Below are 20,034 nucleotides of genomic sequence, written 5' to 3' on the forward strand. Positions count from 1 at the left end.
TTTCAAGGAAACTCTTCCCATGAGAAGTTTGCCATTTCCCAAGTATTCCTCGGCATAATGTGGATGCTCTGAGGCCAAGTGACAACTGAGTCAGCAGTCAACAAATGAGAATAGGAGATCTATGGGGCATGGAGCTTTGCTTGAGTAAGTCCACGTTGACCTCCCGCTTCTTCACAAATATTGGTGAGCACAGGAACTCTCTTTATTTCTTCTGGCTGAACTTATATGGGTTTCACTTGTACACACCCCCATGCAGCCAAGTATCCAATAAACTCAACGCTTGTGAAAGGGATTTCTTGGGAAGCAAGTGATCGACAGATCAAAGCATAGGGAGAACACTGATGCCCAAGAATGAAACTTGGGGGCCAGGAGGGACAATGAAGATTCCATTCTGGGTGACTCACTGAAAGTACTCTATTTCTAATGGCAAAGTTTTCAGAAGTAAATTGGTCACTTTGATATCACATCATATTATAAACAGATAGCACAGCAGCACTTGGGAACATCAGTTCTATTGTCTGGAGACTGTAGCTGGGCTGGGCTGTGTGACCAGCCTATATCTCCTAAGATGTACAATGACCACCTGGTGTGCAGAAGTCCTACTTGGGGAGCCCGGCCTTCAAGAGAGAACGGAAACTAAAGCTGTTTGAACAACTCCCAAGCAGCAACTTGGCAGCATTTCAGATTTAAAATAGTGAGACAATTAGTGGATGTAGTTTCAGTCTCGATTATTTCCCTCTTACGGCAGAAAAAGAATCTGTGGAAAACAGGGATAGTTTCATTCATTCCGAGTGTGTGGAAATCATATCCAAAGGGAGATTATCCCAACATTGGCCTAACATCCCTTATTCCTGCTTATCTGAACCCTATGTTACCCAGCACCCAACTCTGTCCAGCATCTTCTCAACTCCTGGCTACAGAAACTATAGTAGGAGTTAAAAGGGTTGTTTGATAGCATTTTTATTCTGTCTGGTCTAAACCCAGCCCATAATATACAAGCCATAGGAGTTAATTTTTTTTAGAAAAAAAAATAGAAAAAAAACCAAACAGGAATTGCTTCTCCTCCCAAGTAAAATTTCCTGAAAGAAAGTATTAGATGAAAAAGCTACCGAGAGTCACTTTGTCTAAAACAGAATCATAGAATCATAGAACCTTAGAATCATAGAATGGTTTGGGTTGGAAGGGACCTTAAAGCTCATCCAGTCCCACCCCCTGCCATGGGTAGGAACACCTCCCACTGGATCAGGCTGCCCAAGGCTCATCCAACCTGGCCTTGAACACCTCCAGAGATGGGGCAGCTACAACTTCTCTGGGCAACCTGGGCCAGGGCCTCACCACCTTCACAGGAAAACATTTCTTCCTAGCATCTCATCTAAATCTCCCCTCTTTCAGCTTAAAACCATTCCCCCTCATCCTACCTGATCAAGAGCCCCTCCTCAGCTTTCCTGTAGCCCTTTTCAGTACTGGAAGCTGGTCTAAGTTCTTGCTGGAGTCTTCTCTTCTCCAGGCTGATCAAACTCAACTCTCTCAGCCTGTCCTTAGATGGGAGGTGCTCCAGCCCTCAGATCATCTGCGTGGCCTCCTTTGGACTCACTCCAACAGCTCCATGTCCTTCCTCAGCTGAGAACTCTGGTACTGAATGCAGTTCAGGTCTCTGCTTTAGGAATTTTTTTTCAGTTGAGTCAATATTGTTTTGTTTAAACCTTTGATCGTGCTGCTGCTGTCAGGTCAACAAGGCTGCAGGATATTTCTCAACCTCTATCACTCTCGTGGTGGTGGTGGGAGGTTTGTTCTTGGTGACCTGCGGGAGTCCAGATTTAGAGGGATTGATGGCACAGACTACCTCCTGCTTTCTCCATAGTGTTCAGAGCAAGGAATGAAGTTTCTTTGCACTGCAGAAAAGCAAGGTTGGAGAGGACGGTTTCCAACCAAAGCTGGAAAGATCCTCTCCCTTCCAGTTCATAACTGATATTTAGATTGGAAGGATGGAAAGACAGAAAGATGGTCAGACCATCTTTTCCAGTACATTTCCCAAGACATAGGAAAACTCTGTGGTGGAAACACATGCTTCCTGCACCCTGTGACACATGGTGACTGTTCCTTTCCATGCTCCATGTTGTCTGGAGCGCAAGCTCAGGCACACACACCCATCCCTGCACACCAGTGCCCTGCGTCCTTCAAGGACACAACCGCAGTGCAAAGTGCAGGATGGGCTCAAGAATAGACTGAAGCTTTATCTTGCACCCTTGTTTCCCAACTTACTGCCCAGCAGTCAGCTGAAGCACAGCTCCGCAGTACTTGAGACCAGGAGGTCACCTTTTGGGGTCCTGATCCATATGGTCCATCCATGTTTCTGGCTCCCAAAGAGGTCCACGTGGTAGTTGGTTTTGGGACTGGCAGCATGGATAATGGGTATGTAAGGACTCAAGAGTAGTCTTAGTCCCACCAAGGACCTTAACCTCTGCTCAGTAACTTATGTCCTTATTTATGTTTTTCTTCCTACACAGATAGGGAAAATAAAGGCATTTTGGCTCCATGTAGGAAATGAATCAAAAGCTTATGAGAAGGAACGACCCAGTTCATTCCCACTGCAAAGTTTTGTCCTCTTCTGTCCCTGGCCACCTCCTTTAGCAGTTCAAGAGAACCAGTTTCTACCTGTGGCTGTGTCACAGGCCCTGAAATGTTGCCTATCTCCCCAAAGCCGCTCCAGTGAACCTCAGAGATCTGATGGAATCAGCAGGTTTGCAAGGAAAAATGAGATTTTTTTTTTTTCCTTCCTGGCTGACTTCCCTCAGCAGCAGCTCCAGCTCTCCAAGGCACATCTCAATTAATTAATACAGTCAAACCTTATTAGAGGCAATTGTTGGCCAGGAATTACCGAGTCCTGAGTTCTCTCTGCTTTTCTCCTTGTTGTTTCTCACTGTTACTTTCCTCCCCACTGCCTTTCTCGTGTCCTGGCAAAGCCTGATGTAGAGTGGGACCTTCTTTAGTGAGCAGTGGAAGTTCAACCTTTCTCCTAGCCCAAAGCCCTGCTGCTGTCAAGGTTCCTGAGTTGATCTCAGCACAGCTTGGCCAGAAACTGTGCAGCCAGCTGAGACTTGGCAGCAGCAGGTTACAATGTCGGGGTCCCAGGGGCTCTTCTGTCACCTCAAACTTGATGTTTGTGGCATAGCAGTGAGCTGTATCTGTGAGAAGAGCGAGAAAGTGACCCAGAAAACCTCTGTGCTGGGGACCACTGCAGCCTGGAAGGGCTGGAAGTCGTCCAGGCAGATTCAGGTTTGATTTGGGAGTCTCTGAGGCTCCTAGACAGGGGAAGGAAGGAAGGAAGGAAGGAAGGAAGGAAGGAAGGAAGGAAGGAAGGAAGGAAGGAAGGAAGGAAGGAAGGAAGGAAGGAAGGAAGGGAGGGAGGGAGGGAGGAAGGGAGGAAGGAAGGAAGGAAGGGAGGAAGGGAGGAAGGAAGGAAGGAAGGGAGGGAGGAAGGAAGGAAGGAAGGAAGGAAGGAAGGAAGGAAGGAAGGGAGGAAGGAAGGAAGGGAGGGAGGAAGGAAGGGAGGAAGGAAGGAAGGAAGGGAGGGAGGAAGGAAGGGAGGGAGGAAGGAAGGGAGGAAGGAAGGAAGGGAGGAAGGAAGGAAGGAAGGAAGGAAGGAAGGAAGGAAGGAAGGAAGGAAGGAAGGAAGGGAGGGAGGGAGGGAGGAAGGGAGGAAGGAAGGAAGGAAGGGAGGGAGGAAGGAAGGAAGGAAGGAAGGAAGGAAGGAAGGAAGGAAGGAAGGAAGGAAGGGAGGAAGGAAGGAAGGGAGGGAGGAAGGAAGGGAGGAAGGAAGGAAGGGAGGGAGGAAGGAAGGGAGGAAGGAAGGAAGGGAGGGAGGAAGGAAGGGAGGGAGGAAGGAAGGGAGGAAGGAAGGAAGGGAGGAAGGAAGGAAGGAAGGAAGGAAGGAAGGAAGGAAGGAAGGAAGGAAGGAAGGGAGGGAGGGAGGGAGGAAGGGAGGAAGGAAGGAAGGAAGGGAGGGAGGAAGGAAGGAAGGAAGGAAGGAAGGAAGGAAGGAAGGAAGGAAGGAAGGGAGGAAGGAAGGAAGGGAGGGAGGAAGGAAGGGAGGAAGGAAGGAAGGGAGGGAGGAAGGAAGGGAGGGAGGAAGGAAGGGAGGAAGGAAGGAAGGGAGGAAGGAAGGAAGGGAGGAAGGAAGGAAGGGAGGAAGGAAGGGAGGGAGGGAGGAAGGAAGGAAGGAAGGAAGGAAGGAAGGAAGGAAGGAAGGAAGGAAGGAAGGGAGGAAGGAAGGGAGGAAGGAAGGAAGGGAGGAAGGAAGGAAGGGAGGAAGGAAGGGAGGGAGGAAGGAAGGAAGGGAGGAAGGAAGGAAGGAAGGAAGGAAGGAAGGAAGGAAGGAAGGAAGGAAGGAAGGAAGGAAGGAAGGGACAAACCCAGCACACTCCAAAGCACACATTGGAGAATAGAAACGGTGTTTGGCTTTGTATCATAGCTACTGCAGAATTCCTCACCTGATTTTTTTTGACACTGGAAAATAGTGGAGTGCAGGCTGGACAGGGTGTAGTCCCCAGCGACAGAGAGAGGAAGGGCTGGGGCAATGCCATGAACTTGGAGGCAGCAAGATCCCCTGCCTGCCCTGCCCGTTGTGAGATGCTGCTTAATTGAGTTCATGTGCTGGGGATGGGGTTTGCTTTCCAGCTTAACAGGAAGAGCTTGGGATACCCCAAGGCAAGGAGGGTCCCCCTACCTCATCTCCCACCCTACAGCTGCCCCATGGCCATGAGTTGGTGATGTAGCAGTGTCTGGGCATGCAGCTCGCAAGAGCCCTGGCTGCCCCTGAGCCTGGGAAATGAGGCTGCAGGTGGCAGAGACATAGTCTGGAGTGTGGTCTCGGATTTGTCCTCAGCAGGGAGCATCTGTTTCCAAAACCAGGCTGACCCCTCTCAAAACACCGTTGGCACAGCAGGAGCTGGGGCTGCTTTGTGTCTGCGGGTAAATGAGAGGCATTCTCCGGGGCTGTCAGAACAGCGCTTTTCAACAGCCTCAAATTATTATTATTATTTTCTTTTAACATGAATGCAAATATGTCAGCCTTTCTAGGTGGTTGCATTAACTACCCAGCACATCACTCAGCACCTCACAATTCTTGTCAAGTACCGGCATGCCTGTCCCATGTTCATTGCAGAGTCTGAATGCCTCTAACTACATCTCATGATGGAAAAAAAGATTCAAGGTAGGACTAAAACAAAATGTCCAGAAGATAATGGCAATTGTTCTCATCCTCACAGGCACTAAATAGCAGGGCAGACACCTGCCAGAGTGGCTGCAGCTTGCACCCAGAGTGACTCAGGGCTACATCATGGTGATACAGACAAAAAATGGGGTCCCATCCTAGATTTTGGTGCATTTGAGTTGAAAAGCCCAGTGGGGCAGTGCCTCCCCCTCTCTGTGTGTGGGAAGAAAAAAAAAAACCCTATCTTCCTCATTTTGTTTCTTCTTGATTGAATAGGAAAAAGTGCTGCAAGTCCATTATTCAAGCTGATCAAACTTAAAATAAATTGACCAACCACCTCCCTCCCCCCTTTTATCACAGAAATGTCTTGATTTGTTTGTTTATTTTCATTGTTTATCTATTATTATGTCCTCTCATATGAGGACAGGCTGAGAGAGTTTGATTTGTTCTGCCAGGGGAAGAGAAGGCTGCAGGGAGACCTTAGAGCAGCTTCTGGTACTGAGAGGAGCTCCTGGGAAGCTGGAGAGGGGCTCTGGATCAGGGAGTGCAGGGACAGGATGAGGGGGAACGGTTTTAAGATGGAAAAGGGGAGGTTGAGATTAGAGATAAGGAAGAAATGTTTTCCTGTCAGGGTGGGGAGGCAGTAGCACAGGTTGTCCAGGGAAGTCGTGGCTGCCCCATCCCTGGAGGTGTTCAAGGCCAGGTTGGATGGGGTTTAGAGGAACCTGATCCAGTGGGAGGTGTCCCTGCCCATGGCAGTGGAGTTGGAACTGGATGGGCTTTGAGGTCCCTTCCAACTCAAATCATTTTATGATTCTATGATTCTACCATCTTCATAAATGCATTAGGCTGTTTCTGTGAGCCTCAGCACATGCCATTCTATTTCAAGGAATGTAACATGCCTTTTTGCCCAAAATATTATCAAATAAGGAATGTGCATCACTCTGCCTTGTAACTCATGGTCAAAGATCATGAGATCACCGCAAGCCTCATCTGTACCTGCTGCACCTCTGGGCAGCCCCAGCATCCTGATGCATTCTTCCTTCTCAATCCTGGCCTTGAGACTCAGCATTTCTCCTTGAAAACTTCTTGAATCAGGTGCTTATAGTAGAATTTTTTTTCTTTTCCTGTCTGTCATGCACAGGGAGAGATGCTAGAAAGCAAAATGCAGAAGGCTGTTGTCCTCTGATTCCTTTTGGGCTGCGAACAGCCCTTCCCTTTCGAAGTATGTCCAGGCTGACTTTTCTTCTCCCACAGCACCTCTGCTGTCCTGTAAAATCCTTCTTCTCTCAGCTGCATGACATTGAGAAGACCTCCTTCAAAGCCCTCACAATATGGAACAACTCAATATATTTCCTAAACAAGTAAAATTTGGAAAGGCAGTTTCCACACCTCTTTATTCCTGGAGGTGTTAAAAAAAAATGTGTAGATGTGGTGATTTTGGACACGGTTTAGTAGGCATGGTGGTGGTGTGTTGATGGTTGGAATGGATGATCTTAGAGGCCTTTCCAACCTTAATGGTTTTATGATTCTATGATTCAAGGCAGAGGAGCTCAGCTGAGAGATTTTTCAATACACAGTAAGAAAAGGTGGTTGAAGAGGCAATTGTGAGGAAGGGAAAGTCGTGACCAACCACCTCTGGTCCTGCTGCTTTTCAAGACCAGTCAAAAAAAAAAATTGTTAAGGATTTGAGCAGAACGCACAGCACACAGACTGGCTCAAAGACGTCGAAACAAGATCAAAACCATTGCTTCAGATGTGGATGAAGACCATGCTGACTGATACGCAGGGAGAGCCGGTTTTAAGTATGCTTTAGCAGTAGTATGTCTAAATGCCTGAGCCTTGATCTTCAGCTACACAAAAAACGAGTTGCAGGCTCCTAAGTCTTTGAGACTTTTTATTTTAATGAAGGGTAAGCACTCCAAAAAATTACAGACCGAACTGGCAAAAGAAATGAAGAAAGCCTGAGACGTTAATTAAAGAACTACAGTCGCTGTTTGTTACTCATTCAGCCATGAAAGCTGTAGAAAGCCCAAACCAAACTTTATATTTGATAACACAGTTATATTTTATAGCTGAAGTAACTTTGGCTGCACTGGCTTATTATCAGCCTTCACAGAACCGTACCTGCCTCTTGGAATCTGTGAACTCTCTTGGTCCCCAGAGGGACAGAGGGCTGGTTCTGGTGACCCTTTTCAAATCAAAGATGTTGTTGCACAGAGAAAGTATCAGGATGTTTGAAAACAAAGGATTCTTTGGCAAGGTTCAGAGTACATGTTTACAGATGAAATTTTCTTAGTTGGCAGCAGAGAAATGTGAATGGGGTAACAGACTGCCAACTTTTAAAAGCAAGGCTGGGAGCTGTAAAGCTGGCTGTATATGGAAAAGCAAGCAGAAGTCACAAAGGAAGAAAGAGCAGTCTCCTGATGTTAAACTTTCAACTTGAACCATTGTAGCATTCAACACTTACAATTCAAAGGAGACTTACAAGAAAGATGTGGACAGACTTTTTAATAGGGCCTGAGGCAATAGGACCAGTGGTAATGGTTTTAAACTAAAAGAGGGGAGACTCAGGCTAGATATGATGGAGAAATCTTTATAGAATCATAGAATCATGGAATCATAGAATAGTTTGTCTTGGGGGGGACCTTAGAGATCATCTACCTCGAATACTGTGTTCAGTTCTGGACCCCTCACCACAAGAAGGATGTTGAGGCTCTGGAGTGTGTCCAGAGAAGAGCAACAAAGCTGGTGAGGGGCTGGAGAACAAGGGTTATGAGGAGCGGCTGAGAGAGCTGGGGTTGTTTAGCCTGGAGAAGAGGAGACTGAGGGGAGACCTTATTACTCTCTACAACTATCTGAAAGGAGGTTGTGGAGAGGAGGGAGCTGGGCTCTTCTCCCAAGGGACAGGGGACAGGACAAGAGGGAATGGCCTGAAGCTCCACCAGGGGAGGTTCAGGTTGGATATCAGAAAAAAATTCTTCACAGAAAGAGTCATCGGGCACTGGAACAGCTGCCCAGGGAGGTGGTCGAGTCACCTTCCCTGGAGGTGTTTAAGGAACGGGTGGATGAAGTGCTGAGGGACATGGTTTAGGGAGTGTTAGGAATGGTTGGACTCGATGATCCAATGGGTACTTTCCAACCTTGTGATTCTGTGATTCTGTGATTCTGTGATCTAGTTCCAGCCCCCCTGCCATGGGCAGGGACACCTCCCACTGGATCAGGCTGCTCAAGGCCCCATTCAACCTCGTCTTGAACACCTCCAGGGATGGAGCAGCCACAACTTCCCTGGACACCATGTTCCCATGTCTCACCACTCTCATGGTGAAGAAATTCTTCCTTATATCAAGCCTAAATCTGCCCTTCTCCAGTTTATACATGTTCCCCTCATTCTACGACTACAAACCTTTGTGAACAGTCACTACAAGCCTTTGTGAACAGTGATGAGGGTTGTGAAACACTGGAGCAAGTTGCCCAAAGAGATGGCAGATGTCCCATCCCTGGAAAGGTTCAAGGTCAGGGTACATGGGGTTCTGAGCAACCTGATCCAGTGGAAGATGTCCCTGCTCACTGTGTGTGGGGGTTGCACTAGATAACCTTTAAAAGTCCCTTCCAACCCAAACTATTCTGTAATTCTAGAACATCCCTTTGGTTGCGCCAAGATCAGGGGAAAGCACCCATCTGTTAAGCCCCAAGAGCCAGGCTTGGAGAGGGAACCTGGAACCAGGTCCCAGTAGCTGCCATGGGGCTTCTGAAGTGGTGGAGTCTCCACCCCTGGAGGTGTTCAAAACCCATGAAGATGTAGCACTTAGAGGCATGGTTTAGGAGGCACAGTGGTGGTGTGTTGATGATTGGACTGGATGTAGAGGTCTTTTCCAACCTTAACAACTCTATGATTCTATGAACTGTATCTCTTATTGCAGGATCCGAGGTGCCAGCAGCCTCTGGCTTTGTGGGTTTTATTTGCTTGCATTTAGGCCTTAATGTGCAAATAGATTATTCTTTGGGTTTGGAATAGTTTGCAATATTCTTCATATGACCCTAAAATGCTGTGTTTGAGAAACGCTGCCATGCAGAATTCTTTGCGAGCTACTGCTCCAGGAGGTTTTTATCTGCTCTGTAAGCAAAGATGGGAACTTTGGTTAGCAGAGGCAATCCATGCAAAACCCAAGTGCTGCGTGTGCAAACTGAGTTAGAATAATGGTTATAGCTCTTGCAGGGCTGTAGCAGGAGCAGATATTCGCTCAGGGAGGTTCGGGTTAGGCAGAGGAACAAATCAGTTGAAAGCAGGGATTCTAAGCTCAGCAACTAAACCAAACTGAAAACCCAAGTGCAGTTAAAGGGCAAAACCGGGTATGGGATGTGGGGATACCTGGGTTTTTTGGGGGGCATCTCAGAGACTCCTCACCCATCTCTTAGCATCGGGGAAAGCATCAAACCCTCGGTCTTAAAAAATGAACTCTTCACACTCCTTTAATAACAAGCAAAAGCTGGGGAGAAGCCACCGTTTTCAAGGTTATAGCCTGGGGGGGGCTGTCAGAGTGTATTTAATGCAGATTTTCTCAGCCATCCAGACATGAGAAACTTAATTACATTTGAAAGGAAAAGGAACATCCCTACACTTCAGCAAAAGGGAAACCCTTTTTAATACAGCTCTGCACCAAGGACCAGTGGCAGTGAGCAGCCCGGGCTTTCGAGCCTTCGTTAAGGCAGTGATGAAGGGGTGGTGAGGGCAAAGGACCTCACGGTTACCCGTTTAAGGGTCTGGGTGTGATGTTCTGTGTGCCCGTGCATGAATGTGACTGCTGGCAGTTTTCTTTGGGGCTGTTTGAGTGTGGGGTCTTGCTCTCCAAGTTGTTTTCTTCTCCATTTGTCCCTAGCTCTCTGTGTCCTGATGGGAAGCAGAGACTGCTCTGGGCTACTCTCTCCTCACATCCGAAAGCAAGCAACTCAATAACCATTACCCGCTTTACATATTTGCAATTTATTCCCTCCTCTCATTTTCACTCTTTTTCCCCTTAAAAGTCTGACCTTAGGGAAGAAAGAGATACTGAAAATTTTACGCATGGTTTATATGGCTACTCTTTATTTTTTCCCCCCTCTAAGTTCATTTTTTCCAAAATCTTGCTGACAACATCGAGTATCCAAAGCCAAATAGTTAAATCATCTAACTCTCTTTTTCCCCCTTTTCCTCTTGCTTGCACAGGAAAAGGCTGTTGGCATCATAAAATATTATTTCGTTTTTCAGTCTTTCCATATTTTTTCTTTATATAAAAATATTTAAGGCAGATTTTGCAGTCTCCTTTGCACAGCGTTTGTTTTGCACATTGTATCAAGTGCCCATCAGTACTGCATTTATATTCCTTTAAAAGTCTAGGAAGGTTTTTCCTCCTGAACAACCTTTCAATGGGGACGGATGACTTTGAATCATAGAATCATAGCGTGGTTTGTGTTGGAAAGGATCTTAAAGACCACTTAGTTCCAAACCCTCTGCCATGGGCAGGGACACCTCCCATTGGATCAGGTTGCTCCAAGCCTCATCCAACCTGGGCTTGAACACCTCCAGGGATGGAGCAGCCACTGCTTCTCTGGGCAGCTTGTGCCGGTGTCTCACCACTCTCAGAGGAAAACATTTCTTCCTCAGTTCTCATGTAGATCTCCGGATGAAAATAGCTGAAATCTGGGTAAGCATCGTGCACTGCTCCCATTTTTGTAGTCTCTCTCAGAGATCTTCCCTTGGTCGCTCCTGCTCACAGGTTGCCGGGTGAGACGCACATTTGAATGGCTGCTGCTATGTAAATCTGGGTCAGAGGGGGTTAAACACCACTTTGTGAGGTCAACGGGTGATTTAAGGACTACAGAGCAAAGGTCTGGCTGGCACAATCCTCCCCTGTGCTCCCAGCTTAACATTATCTGCAGCTTAAAAACTTGCTTACTCAGAGATTTTATCCGGTCCTTCCTGTCTAATAGCCCTTGTGGATGCTCCAGCTTCATCCCACTCAGGCACGTGTCCAATCTAGGAGTCCAGCTTTGCTGCCTTCTCCCGAGTAACGGGTGATAAGATGAGAGGAAATGGCCTCAAGTTATGCCAGAGGAGGGTTGGATTGGATATTAGGAAAAAATTCTTTACTGAAGGAGTGGTGAAGCATCGGAAGCGGCTGCCCAGGGAAGTGGTGGAGGCAGCATACCTAGAGGGGGTTGAAAAATGTGTAGATGTGGCACTATGGGACATGGTTTAGTAGGCATGGTTGATGGTCGGACTTGATAATCTTGGAGATCTTTTCCAACCTTAATGATTCTACGATTCGATTCTATAATTCTATCCGCTTTCTGCACACTTCCAGTCCAAGCTCTAAGGATGGAAAGAGTTAAGGTTGCAATTCGGTTACGGGAGAGCTGGAACAGCAAACCCCAAGCCACTGAACAGAAAACATCAGCCTCCCTGGACTCATCCTTCCTCTGCGGCTGCTGCCCTGACTTTATAAGAAATGAATTGCCAGCAAAAATAAACTCGCGCTCCCCAGAGCAGATGCTGGGGGAAGGAGGGCTTGGTGATGCTGGCAGACTAGGCTCGGTTTGAGAGCAAGCCCGGTCTTGTGCCGCAACCCTGCAGCGTCTTCCCAACCCAGCACGGAGGAAAAATGGATGGACAACAGCTGGAGAGATTAATCCAGCAGGAGGAGAAAATATTTTGAGAAGAAGGAGGAGGAAGGGAGAAGAAAAATGCAAACAAGGAGGGTTGCTAGGATTAGTCTTTGGGGATGTTCATGCCCAGGGTGCTTTTTGATGCTAACTGGGCAGGTGAGTAGAGAAAGAAGATATAAACCTCTATCCTAGAGTAAGAAGGGTTGTGATGTCTTTAATAAGTGAGGAGGGAGAAAAAGCACTGTTATGTGAAGTCCATGGCAGCTGCTCACAGCACAGGGGTCCCGAGTCAATAACTGGGGACAAGAGGGATGGAGGGGCGGTTTTAAAGAGCTCCTTTATATGCCTGGAGTCCAAATAATTCTTAGTCGCCCTGATCAAAGTTGAGGTTGAGCTTTCACCAGTTTCCCCAGGCCAAAGCTAAAGACTTCTCTGCGAATCCACCAGCCCCACGCTGTCCCTCCCCCTCCTACCCCAGCCCAGCAGCTCAGCCCCCACTAAGGTGGACAAACTCATCCTTGCTGGACTCTGCCAGCAAGGATGGAGGTGAAATAATGGAGGAGTCTTGCTCTGCAGATGTTCTCATGGTGGAAATGTGCCCCAGGACCTCATGGCAACACTGGGAAAGACCTTTCGCAGCACATGTGTGCAGGGCTGGATACAATAATTAAGGCTAGGGTGGATATACATTGTTCTTTATAAACTTATGTGGAATTATTTGGTTAGGAGTGGTTTGATTTTCATTCCAGAAGGAGAAATGTTACTATTTTCTTCCTCAAAAAGCTTTGTCAACCTATTTCTGAAGCCTTTAAAATCCATCAGGGAGCAAAGTGCATCATAACAAGTTACTCCTGGTTTCTTCTACAGTTTTCAGCATCATCCTAGGTCTCGCAGGAGATCAAGAGCACCAGCTCCTCCTCCTAGATAACTGATTTTTTCTGGACTCAAAAATCATCTACATTTGCTGACACAAATCGTAGCAACTTTGCAAGACCCCAGCTTTGCAAAGCTCCTTCAGGTAGTGGCATGTGTTTGACAACATGTTTTCCTTTAGTAAGTGAATATGCAAGGAAGTAACTTGTCTTGGGATGAGTACATGGACCTCAAACGGGTCCCAAGGCTGACACTCAGTTATAAGATAACAGAATAAGGGAGGCAGGAAAGGGAGGTGGTCTGGAAAGTCTTAACTGAGCACAAATAATATAAATAAAGCTTAGCTTTATGAGTCTGGAGTTTGTGCTTGAGCAAAGAGCGGCGGTGCAGGACCTATGCATGCTTGGTGAGGGTGGAAGGAAGGCGTGCTTGCTGTCCTGGGATTAATTTAACTCATAGAAATGTGATCCCAGGCAAACCAGTTGATTTCCGATGTCCAGAGGAAAAGAAACAAGAAAAGGGTGAAAAAGTACAAGCCCCAAATACACTCACTAAAGATAATTGCAGTGGTATATAAATAAACATAAGCATATCCACACCCAGACCTCAGATTCCCAGCTAAGTTCTTAGCTCTTCAACCCCTTATTTATGAAGGATCTCTGGTGATTCATGTCTGCTGAAGTTCTGGCTCAACACTTTTAAACGGCCAGCGTTCCTTTAAAAGATAATCAGCACCTCCAAAGGCTTTTCTTCCTCCTAACCATCTCCCCACCAGGATAAAAGATTCCCCTGCATAATAATTGGCCAAAATGGAAATTGTACACGTTTTTCCCTAAGGTATGCACAGCTGAGCATCTGTGGTCTCAGCTGGGAAGTTCGATTTTATTCAGCCTTTCAGCCCGGGTGCTCAATAAAAAATGCAAGAGCGACAACAACAAAAAAAGAAAAATCAAAAATCAAAGGGCAAAGGAAGGTAATATTGCTGCCAGCTAAACAGCTCCTTTTAATCTGGGCTCTGTCCACCTCCTTCTGAGGAGGGGAATGGTGTTGTTATTAATGTCAGATGAGAGGGAGAGATGGGATCCTAGGTGTGTGGAGCTGGAGTGGTTTGAGGAGATAAGATTTAATTCTCAGAGGCGGAAGCTGAAGCTTTGTTGTTGCAGAAGGGGGCGGGGGGGGTTGCGGGGAGGCTGTGGCAAGCAGGAGAGACATTTAAACTTCTCTTGGTATCAAGTAGTACGGGATTGGATCTGTGTGGTCAGCCAGAGGCAGACTCAGTGGAGAAAAAAAAAAAGATAACTACTTCTTTAGGTTTTTGGATGGTTATTTGGTCTGAAATCTTCCTTTCCTTATTGGGAAGAAGTGGTAGCTCCTAATGATGTAGCCCCTGCATCGTTTATGACATTCCAAGGAATGGTTGTAGTGAGGTGAATGCTGGTCTCTTCTCCCAAGTAACAAGTGATAAGGCAAGAGGAAATGGTCTCACCAGAAGAGGGTCAGATTGGATATTAGGGAAGAATTCTTTACTGAAAGAGCAGTGAGACTTTGGAAGAGGCTGCCCAGGGAATTGGTGGAATCTTCTTCCCTGGAGGTGTTCACAAAACATGTAGACGTGACACTTCCAGATATGGTTTAGTAGGCATGGTGGTGCTGGGCTGGTGGTTAAACTGGATGATCTTAGAGGTCTTTTCCAACTTTAATGAATCTGTGATTCTATGATTCTAATCCTTGCCATAGAGGTTTGTTTGGCTCTACTGTTGGTTTTTTGGCAACTCATTAAAACTGAATCCAGGATTCAAGGCATGTCCTCAGCAGCAGCAAGAACAGGGTCATGATCCCTTCCCTGCTCCTTCTGGTCACACTGTGGCTGATCCAAGCCAAGATGCTGTTAGCCTCCTTGGTCACCTGGGCCACTGCTGGCTCATGTTCAGCCGGCTGTTGATCAACACCCCCAGGTCTTTTCCACTGGGCAGCTTTCCAGTCTCACTATCCCATTTAGGTGTGAGTGGTTTGCAACTGTGAACTGCGGCTCAGAATACCCATGTTCTAATCTCTGCTTAGAAATCATACTTTTTATGAGGACTATGTTTTATTGCCATCTGCCACTACCTAAAAGGAGGTTGTAGAGAGGTGGGTGTTGGTCTCTTCTCCCAAGTGATAGGTGATAGGACAAGAGGGAATGGCCTCAAGTTGCTTCAGGAGAAGTTTAGATTGGACATTAGGAAAAATTTCTTCACAGAAAGGGTTTTCAAGCACTGGCTGAGACTTCCCAGGGAGGTGGGTGAATCATCATCCGTGGAGGTGTTTAAAAGGAGGGTAGATGAAGTGCTTAGGGATATGGTTTAGTAGTGGACAGGTACAGTCAGAGCTGATGGTTGGAATAAAGGTCTTTTCCAACCTAGTGATTCTATGAGTCTGCCTCATTCTTGAAGTGATCATCTCTCTTTAGAGAGAGGTGGTGATGTGGAGGGGGACTTCACAGCCTCCTATGCTACAAACACTGGGGTGCCACCACTGTCAGACCCAGAGTGAAATAACAGAGAAGGGAAGTAACTTAGAAGCATAGAATCGTAGAATCATAGAATCATAGAATAGTTTGGGTTGGAAGAGACCTTAAAAACCATCTAGTTCCAACCCCCCTACCTTGGGCAGGGACATCCCACTAGATCAGGCTGCCCAAGGCCCCATCCAACTTGGCCTTGAACACCTTCAGGGATGGGGCAACCACAACTTCTCTGGGCAACCTGGGCCAGTGTCTCACCACTCTTATGGTGAAGAAATTCTTCCTTATGTCTAGTCTAAATTTTCCTCTCTCCAGTTTATATCCATTCCCCTGGTCCTATCGCTACAAGCCTTTGTGAACAGTCCCTCCCCAGCTTTCCTGAAGACCCCCTTCTGGGCTGCGAGCACACACTGACAGCTCATGTTGAGCTTCTAATCGACCAGCACCCCAAGTCCTTCTCTGCAAGGTGGCTCTCAATCACGTCATCCCCCATCGTGTACTGAAAATGGGGATTGCCCTGACCCATGTGCAGGACCTTACACTTGGCCTTGTTGAACCTCATGAGGTTCTCGCAGCCCCACTTCTCCAGCCTGTCCAGGTCCCTCTGGATGACGAACCTGGGCAGGACTGAGCCACCACTCTGTTTCAGAAGCAGGAACAACCCTGTGGATTCCCAGTTCTGTTTGATGCTTATCAACATGCCAGCAGGCTTTTCAGTGAGAGAAACTCAACCTTAATCCTCATTATCTTGATGGGCTCGTATTGAGTTAAGTAGTTGCCAAACACTCGATCAGAAAAGTGCCTCTGAGCTTTGGGGGAGTGAGAAAAAGACCCCAGGATTTCACTGAAGGGAAGGGATGTGAGGTCCCAGAGCAGGCGTCGGTGTGAGACACTGAGAAGCCTCTGGATACCTGAGTGTGTTACATTCAGACATCCCCCTGCATTCATAAAATTGAGGTCAATAACACCATTACTGATGCTAACTATGGCAGCCCCATTTCCCAGAGTGTCAGCTGTAATAAAATAGCTCCCCAAATGTCAGGTTGAGCATAAAGGATATTAGAAGCCTAATGAAGAACATTCATACTTCTAATTGTGAGTAAAATACCAGCGAATGACTGAATACTTTGACGGAGTTGTTTAATAATTAGAGGAGGGTGTGAGAGAGAATTCAACTTGCTGATGAAAATGAAGCAGGGCTTATGATGAGGGGAATAAAGAGCGTCTTTTGCGAAGGCAATTTGAGACGAAATATTGCTGGAAGAGTGCTGTAAAAAATGTCATGGATATGGTCTCAGCATGCATAGTCAACAGGAGGGCGAGCTCGCTTCACTGATTGCCCAGGGAGGAGACTGCCAGAACTAGATGTTGGTGAATAAGCTAAGTTTAAAGAGCAACTTTGTTGTATTTGCTTTTATTTGGGTTTTTTACATCAAAGACCTCGTTTATCTTCTCCTCCAAGCAAAAGGCTGCAAGAGGCAGAGCCATCTTGCTACCTGAGCAGTAAGCAAAACCCAGAGGCTTTGAGGTAGGAACATGAAAGACCGTCTTTGTAACCTTGCTTTGACTTTGACAGTCTCTGGAGATTCTCCCCTTCCCTTGATTACTGCACTTCTCTGAGCGATGCCATCCCTTCGTGCAACTGCACTGAACTGGCGGGAAGATCATAAAATCATAGAAACATTTGGATGGAAAAGACCTTTGAGATCATCCAGTCCAGCCCTAACTGTCCGCTACTAAACCATATCCCTGAGCTCCTCATCTGCCCCTCTTTTAAACACCTCCAGGGATGGGGACTCAACCACCTCCCTGGGCAGCCTCTGCCAGTGTCCCATAACCCTTCTGGTGAAGAAGTTTTTTCCTAATGTCTAATCTGAACCTGCTCTGGTGCAAATTGAGGGCATTCCCAAGATGCTTGACACTGACATTTGGCATTGCAAATATATGGGAAGTTTTCTTTGTCCTATATGGAGATGAGGCACTTTGATCAGCTCCTCTCCTCACTCTGTAGGAGCGATTGCTACCTGCAGTGACTCCATTGTGGATGACATCCACCACAGAATGCCACCACAGAATTATAAAATCACTAAGACTGGAAAAGGCCTCTAAGATCATCCAGTCCAATCATCAGCCCAACGCCACCATACCTACTAAACAGTGTCCTGAAATTCCATGTTTTCTTGCTTTTTGAACCCTTCTAGGTAAGGTGACTCCACCTTGCTCCCTAGGCAGCCTCTTCCAATGCTTCACCACTCTTTCAGTAAATAATTTTTTCCTAATATCCAATCTAAAACTCCCCTGGCACAACTTGAGGCAATTTCTTCTTGTCCCATCACTTCTTACTTGGGAGAAGAGACGAACACCCACTTCACTACAACCTCCTTTCAGGTAGTTGTAGAGAGCAATGAGGTCTCCCCACAGCCTTCTCTTTCCCAGACTAAACAACCCCAGTTCCCTCAGCTGTTCCTCATAACACTTGTTCTCCAGACCCTTCACCATCTCTATTCCCCTTCTCTGGACATGCTCCAACCCCTCAATGTCCTTCTTGCACTGAGGGGCCCAAAACTGAGCCCAGGATTCAAGGTGAGATCTCACCAGTGCTGAGTATACTAGGAATCCCTTCCCTGCTCCTGCTGGCCACACCATCCAAGCCAAGATGCTGTTGGCCTTCTTGGCCACCTGAGGACACTGCTGGCTCATGTTCAGCCAACTGTTAACCAGCACCCTCAGGTCCTTTTCCACTGGGCAGCTTTCCAGCCACGCTTCCTCACCATGATGGGAAAAGTGTGGACAGAAATGACACTACGGATCTGCACAGGGCAAAGAGGATGTTTTGGAGATGTATATGGGCATCATATCAAGATGATCAGATACTGCTGCGATAGAGGTTGATGAATGCCTGTGACAGATAAACAGGAGAAGAGAGAGAAGATCCCAGTAGATTTTAGGGTACAAGTTTCTTACTAGTGTGGTGCTGGCTGGATTTTGGGACAGGAGAACAGGTGCAACAATCCTCTCTTTCTCCATCAGTTGTGCTTATAAAAACTCCCACACCACTTTCAGCATCAGCAGAGTGTGATTGTGGGCATCCTAGCCTTATTCCAGTGGTAATAATTACAACCTACCTCCCCAAATTTCTCCCGTACTCTCAATTAGAAGCAATTTTCTTCTTCACTTCATGACCCAAATGGTTGCCTCAATTAGTTGTTCAACGTTGATTAAACAAGCCAGTTCCTATATGGAAAAGAGTCCGTGGGGATTCAAACGCTGATGGAATGCACAATATTAATAGAAATCAATAGAATTAATGGGTTAATTCTGTGCTAATATAGAGTGCTGAAGGAGAAGTTAGGCTAATGAAAATGTATGTATTCCCTAAACTATTCCATTTGCATCAGATGATTCATCCACAACTGCTTCTTTCAAACAACATTAATGAGATTAAAAGCACATTTACTAAATGTACATGACCAAGGGGGGAAGGGAGCACAAAGTCGCTTTCAGCAAGCTCTACCTTACTAAATTCTCTATGTAAGGTGCTCTCTCTGTATCTGGCTTTTTGCAGTTTAGCTGAGGAGAAGAGGAGAATCAGGGATCTGTTGTGAAAAGGAGGATTTTTCCTTTGAAGGCAAGAAACTCTTTGCTAGTGGTTGCAGGATAATTTGTCTAGATAGGGACCTTTCCGTAGATCTGCCCTGGGTGAGTTACAATGATGGTGAGATGCGAGAAGCTGTAGTTGTTTTGATGCTGTACTAAACCTTGCCTTGAGTTTGCTTTGTTTTTCTTACACTGGATACACCCACCAAAAACCATTTACAGCCCCTGGGTTTCATATTCTGGTGCTGGTTTGTGATTGGAAATGGGTCTCAGTGGCACCAGTAAAATGGGGTAATATTTGTGAATATCTGGGGCTGCAAGAAGAAATGCACATTTTCAATATGTTTGGACATCCCTGGCTATCAGTGTCCAATACCAAGAGGAAATACTGGTGAAGTGAAGTTCGTTTAGATTGGAGAAGAGGTGCAAGGGGAAACGGCCTTGAGCAGCAGAGGAGGTAATCCACCCTTTGCATCATTTTATAAAGGGCAAGAATTCTTGGGCTTTAAACCTGGCAAGGTCAGGAGTTACGAAACTCTCTCTGAGCACTGGGAAAGAGAAACACTGGAGCCCAAGATATCACAGAATTGTGTCAAGCACAAGTTAGACTTGTATCGGTCAGAGCTGAGGTTGGTTGCAGGTTAAAGCCTTCGTTTTTTTGACTCACGTCTTGGGGAACAAGGTTTTAGAACTGCCCGGAGTAAGTTTTTCAGCCTTCTCTTGCCTTTGCAAAACCAAAATGCCCTCCCAACTGGATCTCGGTGACCACAAAAAGAGTTTCCCTGCTGAGGAAAGGAATGAAAGAAACATCCTTCCAACATATGGAGGATTTGGGAACCAAATGGCATTTGAGTAGATGCTGTGACCAGACACTGGAGTCACTGAACACATCAGGGGCTGTATTGCATCTATTACAGAGCATATGCTGTATTCCATGTGTTGTATTCATAGAATCATGGATGTATTCGTTTGGAAAGGACATAGAGATCATTGAGTCCAACTGTACCTGTCCACTACTAAATCATATCCTTAAGCACTTAATCTACCCATCTCTTTAATACCTCCAGGAAAGGTGACTCAACCATTTGCCTGGACAGCCTCTGCCAGGGCCTGAGAACACTTTTGGTGAAGAAATTTTTCCTGATATCTAATCTGAACCTGCCCTGATGCAACATTTCCTCTCACCCTATCACGTGTTACTTGA

At 46.5% G+C, this 20,034-nt stretch overlaps 1 protein-coding gene across 2 annotated transcripts in view; it reads left to right on the forward strand.

Moving 5' to 3' along the window:
* Positions 1-20,034, forward strand: part of GFRA4 (GDNF family receptor alpha 4) — an 87,663-nt gene that overhangs the window by 16,299 nt on the left and 51,330 nt on the right. The gene's annotated exons all lie outside the window — the stretch shown is intronic.

This window comes from Cuculus canorus, chromosome 4 (genome assembly GCF_017976375.1).
Source record: "Cuculus canorus isolate bCucCan1 chromosome 4, bCucCan1.pri, whole genome shotgun sequence".
In the NCBI taxonomy this organism is placed as follows: Eukaryota; Metazoa; Chordata; class Aves; order Cuculiformes; family Cuculidae; genus Cuculus; species Cuculus canorus.